The 16837-nt window shown below is 38.2% G+C and overlaps 1 non-coding gene across 1 annotated transcript; it reads right to left on the bottom strand.

Moving 5' to 3' along the window:
* Positions 1-15596: 15596 nt before the first annotated feature.
* TRNAC-GCA (transfer RNA cysteine (anticodon GCA)) lies at positions 15597-15668 on the bottom strand. The gene has a single exon. It is a non-coding gene; the product is annotated as a tRNA-Cys (tRNA).
* Positions 15669-16837: the final 1169 nt, after the last annotated feature.

Genomic DNA, 16837 nt, shown 5'->3' with positions numbered 1-16837 from the left:
GTATGCCCAGCAGTGGGATTGCTGGGTCATATGGTGGTTCTATTTCCAGATTTTTAAGGAATCTCCACACCGTTCTCCATAGTGGCTGTACTAGTTTGCATTCCCACCAACAGTGTAAGAGGGTTTTGTTTTCTCCACACCTTCTCCAGCATTCATTGTTTGTGGACTTTTGGATAGCAGCCATTCTGACTGGCGTGAAATAGTACCTCATTGTGGTTTTGATTTGCATTTCTCTGATAATGAATAATGTTGAGCATCTTTTCATGTGTTTGTTAGCCATCTGTATGTCTTCTTTGGAGAAATGTCTATTTAGTTCTTTGGCCCATTTTTTAATTGGGTCGTTTATTTTTCTGGAATTGAGCTGCAGGAGCTGCTTGTATATTTTTGATATTAATTCTTTGTCAGTTGCTTCATTTGCTATTATTTTCTCCCATTCTGAAGGCTGTCTTTTCACCTTGCTTATAGTTTCCTTTGTTGTGCAAAAGCTTTTAAGTTTAATTAGGTCCCATTTGTTTATATTTGCTTTTATTTCCAATACTCTGGGAGGTGGGTCATAGAGGATCATGCTCTGATTAATGTCGGAAAGTGTTTTGCCTTTGTTTTCCTCTAGTTTTATAGTTTCTAGTCTTACGTTTAGATTTTTAATCCATTTTGAGTTTATTTTTGTGTATGGTGTTAGAAAGTGTCCTAGTTTCATTCCTTTAGAAGTGGTTGACCAGTTTTCCCAGCACCACTTGTTAAAGAGATTGTCTTTAATCCATTGTATATTCTTGTCCACAGGTGTGTGGATTTATCTCTGGGCTTTTTATTTTGTTCCATTGATTTATATTTCTGTCTTTGTGCCAGTACCATACTGTCTTGATGACTGTGGCTTTGTAGTAGAGCCTGAAGTCAGGCAGGTTGATTCCTCCAGTTCCATTCTTCTTTCTCAAGATTGCTTTGGATATTCGAGGTTTTTTTTGTATTTCCATACAAATTGTGAAATTATTTGTTCTAGCTCTGTGAAAAATACCATTAGTAGCTTGATAGGGATTCAATGCAATCCCTATCAAGATTGCATTGAATCTGTAGATTCCTTTGAGTAGTATACTCATTTTCACTATATTGATTCTTCTGATCCATGAACATGGTATATTTCTCCATCTATTAGTGTCCTCTTTGATTTCTTTCACCAGTGTTTTATAGTTTCTATATATAGGTCTTTAGTTTCTTTAGGTAGATATATTCCTAAGTATTTTATTCTTTTTGTTGCAATGGTGAATGGAATTGTTTCCTTAATTTCGTTTTCTATTTTCTCATTATTTAGTGTATAGGAATGCAAGGGATTTCTGTGTGTTGATTTTATATCTTGCAAATTTACTATATTCATTGATTAGCTCTAGTAATTTTCTGGTGGAGTCTTTAGGGTTTTCTATGTAGAGGATCATGTCATCTGCAAACAGTGAGAGTTTTACTTCTTCTTTTCCAATCTGGATTCCTTTTATTTCTTTTTCTGCTCTGATTGCTGTGGCCAAAACTTCTAAAACTATATTGAATAGTAGTGGTGAGTGGTTTTTAATTTTTAATGTTTTTATATATTTTTGTTTTATGTTTAACTCAGTGATATATTTTGAATTGATTTTTATTTATTTGACTACCCTGGGTCTTCACTGCAATGTGAGGGCTCTTTGTTGTGGTACATGGGTTTCTCATGTGGAGCGTGGGCTCTTGAGTTCATGGGCTCAGTAGCTGTGGTGTGTGGGCTTAGTTGCCTTGCAGCACATGGGTCTTAGTTCCCAGATGAGGGATCAAACTTGCATCCTTTGCATTGCAAAGTGGATTCTTAACCACTGGACCACCAGGGAACTCCCCTGGTTTTTAATTTTGATGAGGTTTAATTTATCTTGTTTTTCTTTGGTTGCTCATGATTTTGATGTTAATTTAAGAATTCATTACCAAATTCAGGGTCATAAGAGATATTCCTGTTTTAAGAGTTTTATGGTTTGGCTTTTATATTTAAATTGTTGATTCATTTTGAATGATTTTTTCTATATGGTATGAGGTGAAGGTCCAACTCCATTCTTTTGTAATCTTGAACAGGGACAACTGGATATTTGTTGAAGAGACTATTATTTCCCCATTGAATGCCCCGGGAACCCTTGTCTAAGATCAATTGATCATTGAAGGAAAACTTAAAAAAATAAATGAAAATATATCTTGTGTACATGAATTGGAAGAATTAATATTGTTAAAATGTTCATACCACCCAAAGACATGTATGGATTCAATACAATATCTATCAAAATTCCTGTGACATTTTTCATAGAAATAGAAAAAATTTCTAAAACTTGTATGGAACCACAGAAACAAAATAAAACAAAACCCAAACCTTTAATTTGCCAAAGTCATCTTCAGAATGAAGATGAGAATTGAGGGGCATCACATTTCCTGATTTCAAGTTATATTGCAAACCGATAGTAATCAAAAGAATATGATACGGGCATAAAAACAGACCCATAGACCTGTAGAAGAGAGTAGAGAGCTTTGAAACAAACCAAAGCATGGATCTAGTGCTAAAGAACATGCCTTTCAATGCAGGAGATATAAGAGGTGCAGGTTCAATCCCTAGGTTGGGAAGATCCCCTGGAGGAGTTCATGGCAACCCGCTCCAGTATTCTTGCCTAGCAAACCCAAAGGACGAGGAGGCTGGCAGCTATAGTCCACAGGGTCGCAGAGTCAGACACAACTGAAATGACTTAGCATATACAAACACAGTCAACTAATTTTTGACAAGGGTGTGAAGAATACACAATGGGAAAAGGACAGTCTTCAATAAAAGATATAGGGAAAATGATATCAATATACAAAATAATAAAATTGGATCCATATCATACACCTTAACAAAAATAACTCAAAATGTAACAAAGATTTAAACATAATACCTGAAACTGTAAAACTTCTGAATGGAAAAAAAGGTAGGGAAAAAGCTTCTTGACACTATTCTTGGCTATAATGTTTTGTGTATGACATCTAAAATTCAGACAAAGAAAAACAAGTGAGACAACATCAGACTAAAATGCTACTTCACAGCAAAGGAAACAATCGACAAAATGAAGAGGGAAAAATATTTGCAAACCATATATCTGATAGTGTCCAAAATATATAAGGAATTTATACAACTAGCAAAAAGCAAACATATCAATTAAAAATGGGCAGAGAAACTGAACAGACTTTTTCCAGAGAAGACATACAAATACCCAATATGTAAATGAACAGGTGCTCAGCATGACTAATCATCAGAAATGCAAATCAAAGCCACAATGAGATAACAACACACCCCTGTTAGGATGGTTGCTATCAAAAAGACAACACAAGTGTTGGTGAGAATGTGAAGGGAACCCTTGTACACTCTTGGTGGGACTGTAAATTGTATAGTCATTGTGGAAAACAGTATGAAGTTTCCTCAAAAAACCGCAAATAAAGTTATCATGACCCTGCAGTCCCACTTCTGGGTATATCAACAATGGAAATCAGTACCTTGAAGAGTTATCTGCTCTCCCATTTATTATGGTATTATACGTAATAGGCTAGATGTGGAGACAACCTAAGCGTCCATTCAACAAAGAATGGATTTAAAAATTGTGAGAGATTTTATATACATAATATACTTCAGTCTTGAAAAAGAAAGAGATCCTGCTATTTGCAACAACATGAATGAACCTGGGTAACATTAGGCTAAGTGAAATAAGCCAGACATAGAAAATACAAAACATGATCTCGCTTGTATGTGGAATCTAAAAAAGTCAGATAAATAGAAGTAGTATAATTGTGGATACTAGGAAGAAGGAAGTGGGGGATTTGGGGGGATGCTGGTCAAGAGCACAAAATTGCAGTTATTTTGGATGAATACAGAGATACAATGTACAGCATAATGACTATAGTTATTATAGTTAATAATATTGTACTGAGTAATGAAAATTTGCAAAGAGAATAGAATTGGGTTCTCATAAAAATTACATAGTAAATATATTTTTTATTTAAAATATAAAAATTTTTAAAATGGGCACTTGCTCTCAAGGGCACAGAGCACACACACACACACATCTTAATTGCCCATAGATTAGGGGTTTATTCCTGATGTTTAATTCAATTCTATTGGTGTTTATGTCTGTCCTGGAAAAGGTCAGTTTTCATTCCAATCCCAAAGAAAGGCAATGCCAAAAGTGTTCAAACTACCGCACAATTGCTCTCATCTTATACGCCAGCCAAGTAATGCTCAAAATTCTCCAAGCCAGGCATCAACAGTATGTGAACCATGGAATTCCAGATATTCAAGCTGGATTTAGAAAAGGCAGAGGAACCAGAGATCAAATTGCCAACATTCGTTGGATCACTGAAACAGCAAGAGAATTCAAGGAAAACATCTACTTTTGTTTTATTGACTATGCCAAAGCATTTGACTGTGTGGATCACAACCAACTGGAAAATTCTTAAAAGAGATGGGAGTACCAGACCACCTGACCTGCCTCTTGAGAAACCTGTATGCAGATCAAGAAGCAACAGTTAGAACCAGACATGGAACAACAGACTGGTTTCAAATTGGGATAGAAATCTATCAAGGCTGTATATTGCCACCCTGCTTATTTAACTTCTATGCAGAGTACATCATGAGAAACACTGGGCTGGATGAAGCACAAGCTGGAATCAAGATTGCCGGGAGAAATAACAATAACCTGAGATATGCAGATGACACCACCCTTATGGCACAAAGTGAAGAACTAAAGAGTCTCTTGAAAGTGAAAGAAGAGAGTGAAAAAGCTGGCTTAAAACAGCATTCAAAAAACTACGATCATGGCATCCAGTCCCATCACTTCATGGCAAATAGTTGGGGAAACAATGGGAACAGTGACAGACTTTATATTTGAGGGTGCTCCCAAATCACTGCAGATGATGTCTGCGGCCATGAAATTAACAGATGCTTGCTCCTTGGAAGAAAATCTATGACCAACCTAGACAGTATATTAAAAAGCAGAGACATTACTTTGCCAACAAAGGTCTGTCTAGTTTTTTTAAAAAGCTATTGTTTTTCCAGTAGTCATGTATGAAGGTGAGAGTTGGACTATAAAGAAAGCTGAGTGCCAAAGAATTGATGCTTTTGAACTGTGGTGTTGGAGAAGACTCTTGAGAGCCCCTTGGACTGCAAGGAGATCCAATCAGTCCATCTTAAAGGAAATCAGTCCTGAATATTCATTAGAAGGACTGATGCTGAAGCCAATACTTTGACTACCTGATGTGAAGAACTGACTCCTTGGAAAAGATCCTGATGTTGGGAAAGATTGAAGGCAGGAGGAGAAGGGGACAACAGAGGATGAGATGGTTGGATGGCATCACTGAGTCTATGGACATGAGTTCGAGTAAAACTCCAGGAGTTGGTGATGGACAGGGAAGCCTGGCTTGCTGCAGTCTACCGTGTTGCAAAGAGTCAGACACGACTGAGCATCTGAACTGATACTGATATGTCTATCCTGTGCCAGTACCACACTGTTTTAATTACTGTAGCCTCCTAGTAAGTTTTTAAATTGGGAAGTATGATCCTCAAACTTAGTTCTTATTTTTCAAGGTTGTTTTGGATATTTGTGGCCCCTTGTGATCCAGGAATTTCAATACAGATTGCATTGAATCTGTGGATTGCCTTCGGTAGTGTTGCCATCTTTACAATATTAAATCTTCTCATCCATGAACATGGGGATTTTTTCCCATTATTTAGGTCTTTAATATCAGCAAAGTTTTTGAAAAGTGTACAAGACTTTCCCTTTCTTGGTGTTTTATTCTCTTGGTTGCTGTTTTCTTAATGTCATTTTGAACTGTTTATTGTTAGTATGTAGAGACACAACTGATTTTTGTGTATTGGTCTCATACCCTTACAACTTTGTGAATTTAACAGCTGTATATTCCTTGTTTATTTGTGGGAAATTTTCACATATAGAATCATGACATTTATAAATAGGGATTGTCTTCGTTTCCAGTTTTGAAGCTTTTTCTCTTACCTAATTGCTTTGGCTAGAATTTTCAACACGATGTTGAACACCAGTGATGAAAGTGGGCTTCCTTATAGGGAAAGCTTTCAATCTTTTACTATTGGGTACATTAGCTCTTTTTATCTATTTTTTAAATAGATGACATTTGCCAGGTCGATGAAGTCACTTCTAGTTATCTGAGTGTTATAAAAGATGTTGGCTATTAACAAATACTTTTTCTTCATTGAGATGGTCACACGATCCCCTCCACATTTGTTCTATTAATGTGGTATGTTACATTGATTGATTTTGTTATGTTGAAACATCCTTGTATTCATGAGATAAATCCCATTTGATTGTGGTGTATAACCTTTTTAATATATTGTTGGATTCAGTTTGCTAATATTTTGTTGAAGATTTTTGCCTTTATATTCATAAGGGATATTGGTTTGTAGTTTTCTTGTGGTGAGTTTGTCTGGCTTTGATATCAGGATAATGACACCAAATAATACTCATTCACAGAATGAGTTAGGAAGCGTTGTAGCTCAGTTGATTTTTTCCTAACTTCCTTTGGTGCAGAGCATTTTGTAGTTCCTAGATATAAATTTCCTTCCTAATCCTGCAGTAAAAGTAGCAGAATATGACATGTTTTGAGAATCCTTTTGCTGCGTGCCGTCCTGTCAACACTTTGAAGCATCAATATCAGAAGACACAGAAGAAAAGGAGCAGGCTTGGGGGCATGGGAAAAGTTCTGCATAAAAGAGGTGGCACTTTAACTGGCTCTTAAGAGATTAGTAAATAATGATTATGATATTTTATTAATAAAAATAGACAAGCCCTTTGAGTAGCTGGGAAGTGATATGTGTGGGTATTTTGGAGCAGAAGTCTATCTCTTCTTCAAATGAAATGGAAAAGGGTTAGGATGGATGGATGTGTGAGGGGGCAGATGGTAGGTGCAGTGGTGCTGCTACAGGAGAAGTGGAGGAAGCTGAGCACTCTCTACTCAGTAAAAATCTTCTAGGAGTTCCTCTCAGTCTCCAACTCATTTTCTTCTTAGTTATCCGCTATTTATATCCAGAGATATCTATTGTGTTCTCCTGTTTGCTACAAACTTAGTAATGAACCTGTGCATCTATGATCACACAACAGCAGAGCAGATATAAAATGTTCATATTGATCAAATGTTTCTTTTTATAATATTATGCATTACTTCTGAGGAAGTTGTCCGTTACTGCACTCTAATACAGAACAATTTCAGGGATAATAACAAATATCTCTTTTGCCAGAAACATATTTAATGAAAATATGCTATTTGTTCTTTAAATTATATGCTTTGCATAGAACAAAAATTTACTTTTCCTATATTTATTAAGTGGATTTGGAGAGATACATTTGTAAATGTATTACTGACTGAAACTTTCATCAAGAACATATAAACCTACTGTACAGTAAAGGGAACTCTCCTAAATGCTCTGTGGTGCCCTAAGTTGGAAGGAAAACAAAACAGAGAGGATATGTATGGCTGATTCACTTTACTGTATAGTATATAATGCAACATTGTAAGGTAACTATATTCTAATAAAAATTTTCAAAGAACAGAAAAAGGATATATAGAAAATTATAAATAAGAAAACCCATCAAAAAATGGGCAAGAGACTCAAATTGGCACATCCCAAGAGTACAGCCAAATGGCCAACAAACAAATGAAAAGGTGTGTAATCTTGTATCAGTAGTTATCAGAGAAATGCAAAGTACACCCACAGTGGGATACTGTCACCTGCCAGGATGACTGAAATTCAGGCCTAATAAATCAAAAACATGAGACAATAAGAACTCTTAGGCTACCATGGGGCTGCAAACTGATGGAGCCACCTTGAAAACTGTTTAGCACTTTCTATCGCAGCTCAGCTATACTCACAAACCTTCTGACCCAGCAATTCCTGTCCTGGGTATATACCTAAGTGAAATGCTTACAAATTTGCATCAATAGCCATGTATATATAGTTCATACCCATGTTATTTGTATAAGCCAAATTCTGAAGACCCAAATATACAGTAGATGAACAAATCAGTATGCTCAAAATGGAATACTAAACAGCAATGAACATAAATTAGTGACTATTTACAGTAAGTAATATGAATGAATCTCACAAACGTTGACTGAAAGAATCTAGATGAAAAGAAGCATGATTCTATCACACGAAATTCTAAAACAGGCAATACTAATCTATGATGCTAAAAGTCAAGCACTTGTTAAACTCAGAGGAGAAGGAAGGAAGTGAGGGTGGGAAGGGGTGAAAGAGGGACTTGCAAAGTGTTGGTAATATTCTTGTCTCTGATCTGGGTGGGGGTTAAAGAGGTCTGTTCAGTTCATGATTATTCATTGTGCTGTATATTTCTGTACACAAGAGAAGACTCTACACATGGACATCACCAGACGGTCAACAGCGAAATCAGATTGATTATATTCTTTGCAGCCAAAGATGGAAAAGCTCTATATAGTCAGCAAAAACAAGACTGGGAGCTGACTGTGGCTCAGATCATGAACTCCTTATTGCCAAATTCAGACTTAAATTGAAGAAAGTAGGGAAAACCACTAGACCATTCAGGTAGGACCTAAATCAAATCTCTTACGATTATACAGTCAAAGTGAGAAATAGATTTAAGGGACTAGATCTGATAGACAGAGTGCCTGATGAACTATGGATGGAGGTTCATGACATTGTACAGGAGACAGGGATCAAGACCACTCCCATGGAAAAGAAATGCAATAAAGCAAACTGGCTGTCTGAGGAGGCCTTACAAATAGCTGTGAAAAGAAGAGAAGCGAAAAGCAAAGGAGAAGAGGAAAGATATAAGCATCTGAATGCAGAGTTCCAAAGAATAGCAAGGAGAGATAAGAAAGCCTTCCTCAGCGATCAGTGCAAAGAAACAGAGGAAAAGAACAGAATGGGAAAGACTAGAGATCTCTTCAAGAAAATTAGAGATATCAAGGGAATATTTCATGCAGAGATGGGCTCGATCAAGGACAGAAATGGTATGGACCTAACAGAAGCAGAAGATATTAAGAAGAGGTGGCAAGAATATACAGAAGAACTGTACAGAAAAGGTCTTCACGACCAAGATAATCCTGATGGTGTGATCACTCACCTAGAGCCAGACATCCTGGAATGTTAAGTCAAGTGGGCCTTAGTAAGCATCACTGCGAACAAAGCTAGTGGAGATGACGGAATTCCAGTTGAGCTATTTCAAATCCTGAACAATGATGCTGTGAAAGTGCTCCACTCAATATGCCAGCAAATTTGGAAAACTCAGCAGTGGCCACAGGGATGGAAAATGTCAGTTTTCATCCTAATCCAAAAGAAAGGCAATGCCAAAGAATGCTCAAATTACCGAACAATTGCACTCATCTCACACACTAGCAAAGTAATGCTTAAAATTTTCCAAGCCAGGCTTCAAAGTACGTGAACCGTGAACGTCCAGATGTTCAAGCTGGTTTTAGAAAAGGCAGAGGAACCAGAGATCAAATTGCCAACATCCGCTGGATCATGGAAAAAGCAAGAGAGTTCCAGAAAAACATCTATTTCTGCTTTATTGACTGTGCCAAAGCCTTTGACTGTGTGAATCACAATAAACTGGAAAATTCTGAGAGAGATGGGAATACCAGACTACCTGACCTGCCTCTTGAGAAACCTATATGCTGGTCAGGAAGCAACAGTTAGAACTGGACATGGAACAACAGACTGGTTCCAAACAGGAAAAGGATTACGTCAAGGCTGTATACTGTCACCCTGCTTATTTAACTTATATGCAGAGTACATCATGAGAAACGCTGGGCTGGAGGAAGCACAAGAATGTTGGGAGAAATATGAATAACCTCAGATATGCAGATGACACCAGCCTTATGGCAGAAAGTGAAGAGGAACTAAAAAGCCTCTTGATGAAAGTGAAAGAGGAGAGTGAAAAAGTTGACTTAAAGCTCAACATTCAGAAAACTAAGATCATGGCATCCGGTCCCATCACTTCATGGGAAATAGATGGAGAAACAGTGGAAACAGTGTCAGACTTTATTTTTCTGGGCTCCAAAATCACTGCAGATGGTGATTGCAGCCATGAAATTAAAAGACGCTTACTCCTTGGAAAGAAAGGTATAACCAACCTAGATAGCATATTCAAAAGCAGAGACATTACTTTGCCAACAAGGGTCCATTTAGTCCAGGCTATGGTTTTTCCTGTGGTCATGTATGGATGTGAGAGTTGCACTGTGAAGAAAGCTGAGCATTGAAGAATTGATGCTTTTGAACTGTGGTGTTGGAGAAGACTCTTTTGAGTCCCTTGGACTGCAAGGAGATCCATCCAGTCCATCCTAAAGGAGATCAGTCCTGGTTGCTCATTGGAAGGACTGATGCTGAGGCTGAAACTCCAATACTTTGGCCACCTGATGCAAAGAGCTGACTCATTTGAAAAGACCTTGATGCTGGGAAAGATTGAAGGCGGGAGGAGAAGGGGACGATAGAGGATGAGATGGCTGGATGGTATCACTGACTCAATGGACATGTGTTTGAGTGAACTCTGGGAGTTGGTGATGGACAGGGAGGCCTGGCGTGCTGCGATTCATGGGGTCACAAAGAGTTGGACACCACTGAGCAACTGAACTGAACTGATACAGTTTTATAGAGATATAGTTGATATATGACACTATGTGTTTAAAGTTTACAGAATAATTATTTGACTTACATACACTGCGAAATGATTACCACAGTAAGTTTAGTTAACATCCACCATCTCATATAGACACAAAATAAAATTTTTTTCCCTTGTAATGAGAATTCTTAGGATTTACTCTGAACAACTTTCTTACATATCATAGAACAGTGATAAACTATAGTCATCATGTTGTAATTATATGCCTAGTATATATTTACCTTATAACCTGAAGTTTGTACATTTTGACCTTTTATCCAAATGCCCCTCCCCCCACACCTCACTTATGGTAACCACAAATTGGCTCTCTTTTTCTATGAGTTTGGGTTATTGTTTTCTAGATTCTGCATATATGTGATATATCCATTTGTCTTTCTCTGTCCAATTATTTCACTTAGCATAATGTCTTCAAAGTCCATGTATGTTGTTGTGTATATATATATATATATATGTGTGTATATATATATATACACACACACACACCCCACAAGCTTTTTTATCCACTCACTCATTAGTGGTCTCTTAGATTGTTTCTACATTTTGGCTATTGTAAATAATGCTGCTGATGAACATGGAGGTGCAGATATCTCTTCAACATAGTGTTTTTATTTCCATTGGATACACTCCCAGAAGTGCAATTGCTAGATCACATGATAGTTCTATTTTTAACTTTTTGAGGAACCTCTATATTGTTCACTTCCTTTCCAATTAATTTTTTTTTGCTGCTATTCCAAGAGTTCTTTATACATTATGGATATTAACCCCTTGTTACATATGTGGTTTGCAATTACTTTTACATTTTCGATAGGTTGTCTTTTCATTTTGTTGATCATTTCTTATGCAGATGCTTTTTAGTTTGAAGTAGTCCCACCAGTTTATTTTTTATTTTGTTGCTTTTGCTTTGTGGTATATTAAAAAAAATCATTGCCAAGGCTCATGTCAAAGAAGTTCTTTCCTATATTTTCTTCTAGGAGTTTTATGGTTTCAGGTCTTATATTTAAGTCTTTAATCCATTTCAGTTAATTTTTGTGAGGAGTGTTAAGATAGGGATCTAATTTCACTCTTTTACATGTGAATGTCCAAATTTCCTAGCACCATTTATTGAAGACTGACACACTTCCACTGAGAATTCTTGGCTCCTTTGTCAAATATTATTTTACCATATATTGTTGTTCAGTCACTCAGTCATGTCTGACTCTTTGCAACACCATGGACTGCAGCACCCCAGGCTTCCCTGTCCTTCACTATCTCCTGAAGGTTGCTCAAAGTCATGCCCATTGAGTCAATGATGCTATCCAACCATCTCATCCTCTGTCATCCCATTCTCCTTTTGCCTTCAATCTTTCCCAGTATCAGGGTCTTTTCAAATGAGTCAGTTCTTCACATCAGGTGGCCAAAGTGTTGAAACTTCAGCATCAGTCCTTCCAATGAATATTCAGGACTGATTTCCTTTAGGATGGACTGGTTTGATCTCCTTGCAGTCCAAGGGACTCTCAAGAGTCTTCAACAGCACAGTTCAAAAGCATCAATTCTTCAGTGCTCAGTCTTCATTATGGTACAACTCTCATATCTGTACATGACTGGAAAAAACACAGCTTTGACTATAGGGACCATTGTTTGCAAAGTGATGTCTCTGCTTTTTAATATATCATCTAGGTCTGTCATAGCTTTTCTTCCAGGGAGCAAACATCTTTTAATTTTATGGCTTCAGTCACCATCTGCAGTGATTCTGGAGCCCATAAAAATAGTCTGTCACTGTTTCCACTGTTTCCCCATCTATTTGCCATGAAGTGGTGGGACCAGATGCCATGATGTTAGTTTTATGAATGTTGAGTTTTAACCCAACTTTTTCACTCTTATCTTTCACTTCATCAAGAGGCTCTTTAGTTCTTTTTTGTTTTCTGCCATATGGGTGATTCATCTGCATATCTGAGGTTATTGATATTTCTCCTGGCAATCTTGATTCCAGTTTGTGATTCAACCAGCCTAGCATTTCGCATGATGTACTCTGCATATAAGTTAAATAAGCAAGGTAACAGTATACAGCCTTGACAGACTCCTTTCCCAGTTTGGAACCAGTCCGTTGTTCTGTGTCTTATTCTAACTGTTGATTCTTGACTTGCATACATTCTCAGGAGGTGGGTAAGGTGGTCTGGTATTCCAATCTCTTAAAAAATTTTCCAGTTTGTTGTGATCCACACAGTCAAAGACTTTAGTGTAGTCAATGAAGCAGAAGTAGATGTTTTCTGGATTTCTCTTGCTTTTTCCATGATCCAGTGGATATTGGCAATTTGATCTCTGGTTCCTTTGCCTTTGCTAAATCCAGCTTGTACATCTGGAAGTTTTCTGTTTATTTATTGTTGAAGCCTAGCTTAAAGGATTTTGAGCTTTACCTTGCTAGTGTGTGAAATGAGTGCAATTGTATGGTAGTTTGAACATTCTTTGGCATTTCCCTTCTTTGGAGTTGGAATGAAAATTGACCTTTTCTGATCTTGTGGCCACTGCTGAGTTTTCCAAATTGCTGGCATACTGAATGCAGCACTCTAAAAGCATCATCCTTTATAATTTTAAATAGCTCAGCTAGAATTCCATCACCTCCACTAGTTTTGTTTGTAGTAATGCTTCCTAAGGCCCACTTGACTTCATACACCAGGATGTCTGGCTCTAGGTAAGTGACCACAACATCCTGATTATCCGGATCAGTAAGACCTTTTTTATACAGTTCTTCTGTGTATTCTTGCCACCTCTTCTTAATCTGTTCTGCTTCTGTTAGGTCTTCACTGTTTCTGTCCTTTATTGTGCCCATCTTTGCATGAAATGTTCTCTTGGCATCTCTTAATTTTCTTGAAGAAATCTCTAGTCTTTCCCATTCTATTTGTCCCATTCCTCTATTTCTTTGCACTGTTCACTTAGGAAGGCTTTCTTATCTCTCCTTGCTAGTCTCTGGAACTCTGCATCCAGTTGGATATATCTTGCTCCTTCTCCTTTGCCTTTCACTTCTTTTCTCAGCTATTTGTAAGGACTCCTCAGACAGCCTTTTTGCCTTGTTGCATTTCTTTTTCTTTTTGGAATGGTTTTGATCCCTGCTTCCTGTACAGTGTTACAAACCTCTGTCCATAGTTCTTCAGGCACTTGGTGTATCACATCTAATCCCTTGAACCTATTTCTATTTCCACTGTATAATCATAAAAGATTTTATTTAGGTCATACTTGAATGGTCTAGTGGTTTTCCATACTTTCTTCAATTTTAGTCTGAATTTTGCAATAAGGAGCTCATGATTTGAACCATAGTCAGCTCCCAGTCTTATTTTTGCTGACTGTATAGAGCTTCTCCAACTTCAGCTGTGAAGAATAAAATCAATCTGATTTCAGTGTTGACCATCTGGTGATGTCCTTGTGCAGAGTTATCTCTTGTGTTGTTGGAAGAGGGTGTTTGCTATGACCAGTGCATTCTCTTGACAAAACTCTATTAGCCTTTGCCCTGCTTCTTTCTCAGGATTGCTTTAGCTCTTTGTAGTCTTTGTGGTTCTATCTAAATTTGGGGATTTTTACCTCTGTTAAAAATGCCATTGAAATCTTGGTAGGGATTGCACTGAATTTCTAAATGGCTTTTGGTAGTATTGATGTTTTAACAATATTAATTCTTCCAACCCAGACTATATTTCCATTTACTTGTGTCTTCTATCTCTGTCATCACTGTGTTATAATTTCAGAGTGGAGATCTTTCATCTCCTGATTAAATCTATTCCTAGGTATTTGTTTGTTGTTGATGCTATTGTAAGTGGGACCATTTTTGTCTTTTTCAAATAATTCATTATTAGTGTATAGGAAAACTACTGTTTTTGAATGTTATTTTGTAAACTGCAACTTTGTTGAGTTTGTTGAATAGAACTAAAAGCTTTTTGGTGGGGCTTCCCTGGTGGCACAGTGGTTAGGAATCTACCTGCCTAATCAGGGGACACAGATTCAATTCCTGATCTGGGAGGGTCCCGCATGCTGAGGTGACCAAGTCCATGTGCCACAACTGCTGAGCCCGTGTGCTGCAGCTACTGAGGCCTGCAAGCCCAAGAGCCTGTGTTCCGTAACAAGAGAATCCACCACCACGAGAAGCTTCTGCACTGCACCTAGAGTGTAGCCCCCACTTGTCTCAACTAGATAAAGCCCGCATGGAACAATGAAGACCCAGTGCAGCCTATATACTTTTAAAAAAGATTTATGTTTTGTCCATAGTCTGTATTTAACAAAATAAAAGCTTTTTGGTGGCGTCTTTAAGTTCTTTTATATATAAAATCATGTCATCTGCAAACTGGGACAGTTTTACTTCCCCCTTTCCAATTCTGTTGCCTTTTCTCTTTCTTGCCTGATTGCTCTGGATGGGACTTCTGGAACTTTGTTGAATAGGAGTGGTGAAAGTGGGCACCCATGTCTTGTTCTTTTTTTTTTAAAAAAAAATGTTTAAAATTTTTTATTTAGCTGCACCAGGTGTTAGCGGCAGCACATAGGATTGCCAATCTTCATTGAGGCATGTGGAATGTTTAGCTGCAGCTTGCAAACTCTGTTAGTTGTGGTATATGGGATCTAGTTCCCTGACCTGGGATCAAACTCAGGCCCCCTGCATTGGGGGCATGGCATTTTATCCACCTGACCATCAGAGACCTCCCTCTTGTTTTGTTCTTATCTTAGAGGGAAAGCTTTCCACCTTTCACTAATGAGTATGTTAGCTGTGGGCCTGTGATATATAACTTTTTATTATGTTGAGGTGAAAGTGAAAGTGAAGTCGCTCAGTCATGTCTGACTCTGCAACCCCATGAACGGTAGCCTACCAGGCTCCGCCGTCCATGGGATTTTCCAGGCAAGAATACTGGAGTGGGATGCCATTTCCTTCTCCAGGGTATCTTCCCAACCCAGGGATCGAACCTGGGTCTCCTGCATTGCAGACAGACGCTTTACCATCTGAGCCACCAGGGAAATCCAGTATGTTGAGGTACATTCCTTTAATTATGTTAAGATGAATGGATGTTAAAATTTTCAAATGCTTTTTCTGTGTCTGAGGTATTTTTTTTCATTCTATTAATGTGATGTATCACAGTTATTTGCATATGTTAAACCATCCTTGAAGTGAAGTTGCTCAGTCCTATCCGACTCTTTGAGACCCCATGGACTGTAGCCTACCAGGTTTCTCAGTCTATGGGATTTTCCAGGCAAGAGTACTGGAGTGGGGTGCCATTTCCTTCTCCAGGGGATCCTCCTGACCCAGGGATCCAACCCTTGTCTCCTGCATTGCAGGCAGACGCTTTACCCTCTGAGCCACCAGGGAAGCCTGGTGAAACCATCCTTACATCCTAGAAATAAAAGTCCCAGTTGATCATGGTGAATGATCTTTGTGTGTGTGTGTGGCTGAATTCAGTTTGCTAGTATTCTATGAAGAATTTTTGCAACTATATTCATTAGGGATATTGGCCTATAGTTCTCTTTTCTGGTAGTGGCTTTTTCTGACTGGTATTACAGTAATGTGAGCCTCATAAAACTAATTTGGGAATGTTCCTTCCTCTTTTTTTTGGTAACAGCTTTGAGAATGATTTAGTTCTTTCAGTGTTTTATAAAATACTCCAGTGAAGCTGTTTTGTCCTGGTTTTTTAGTGCTGGGAATTTTTGACTACCCATTCAGTCCCCTTATTAATAAATGGTCTGTGCAAATGTCCTATTTCTTCTGAGTCAGTTTGGCAGGTTATATGTTTCTATTTTTCCCACTTCATCAGTGGGCCAGGGTATGCCTCAGCTTTCAGGGGTGAGAGTAGACCATGGGCCAGGGCTGCCAAATCTCTTTGGGGACCCAAATCAGGCAGTCCTGCACTTCACTGAGTTCCCAGGTTAGACTGTGCCACCAAATTGATTCTGATTCTGGAGATGAGCAAAGCTGCTGGGACCACAGCACTTGCATGTTGCTGGTCAGACTTCACCTGCCACATTCTGAGTGCTGGTTATTGCAAGCTTTCTCCTTTTCTCTGTTGGATTCCAAGTGGTCAAGCCCCCCAGATTTCCTTGCAGTTCTCAGGGGGTGAGACGAGTGGGTGCTCCAAAGAAGTGACCTGTAGTGCTGGGGGAACTGGATATCCACTCTGGGCTCTCTCTTCCAA

The sequence above is a fragment of the Ovis aries genome, chromosome 15 (genome assembly GCF_016772045.2).
Source record: "Ovis aries strain OAR_USU_Benz2616 breed Rambouillet chromosome 15, ARS-UI_Ramb_v3.0, whole genome shotgun sequence".
Lineage (NCBI taxonomy): Eukaryota > Metazoa > Chordata > Mammalia > Artiodactyla > Bovidae > Ovis > Ovis aries.
Note: the sequence above shows the minus strand (reverse complement) of the source record. Positions and strands in the feature narration are given on the sequence as shown.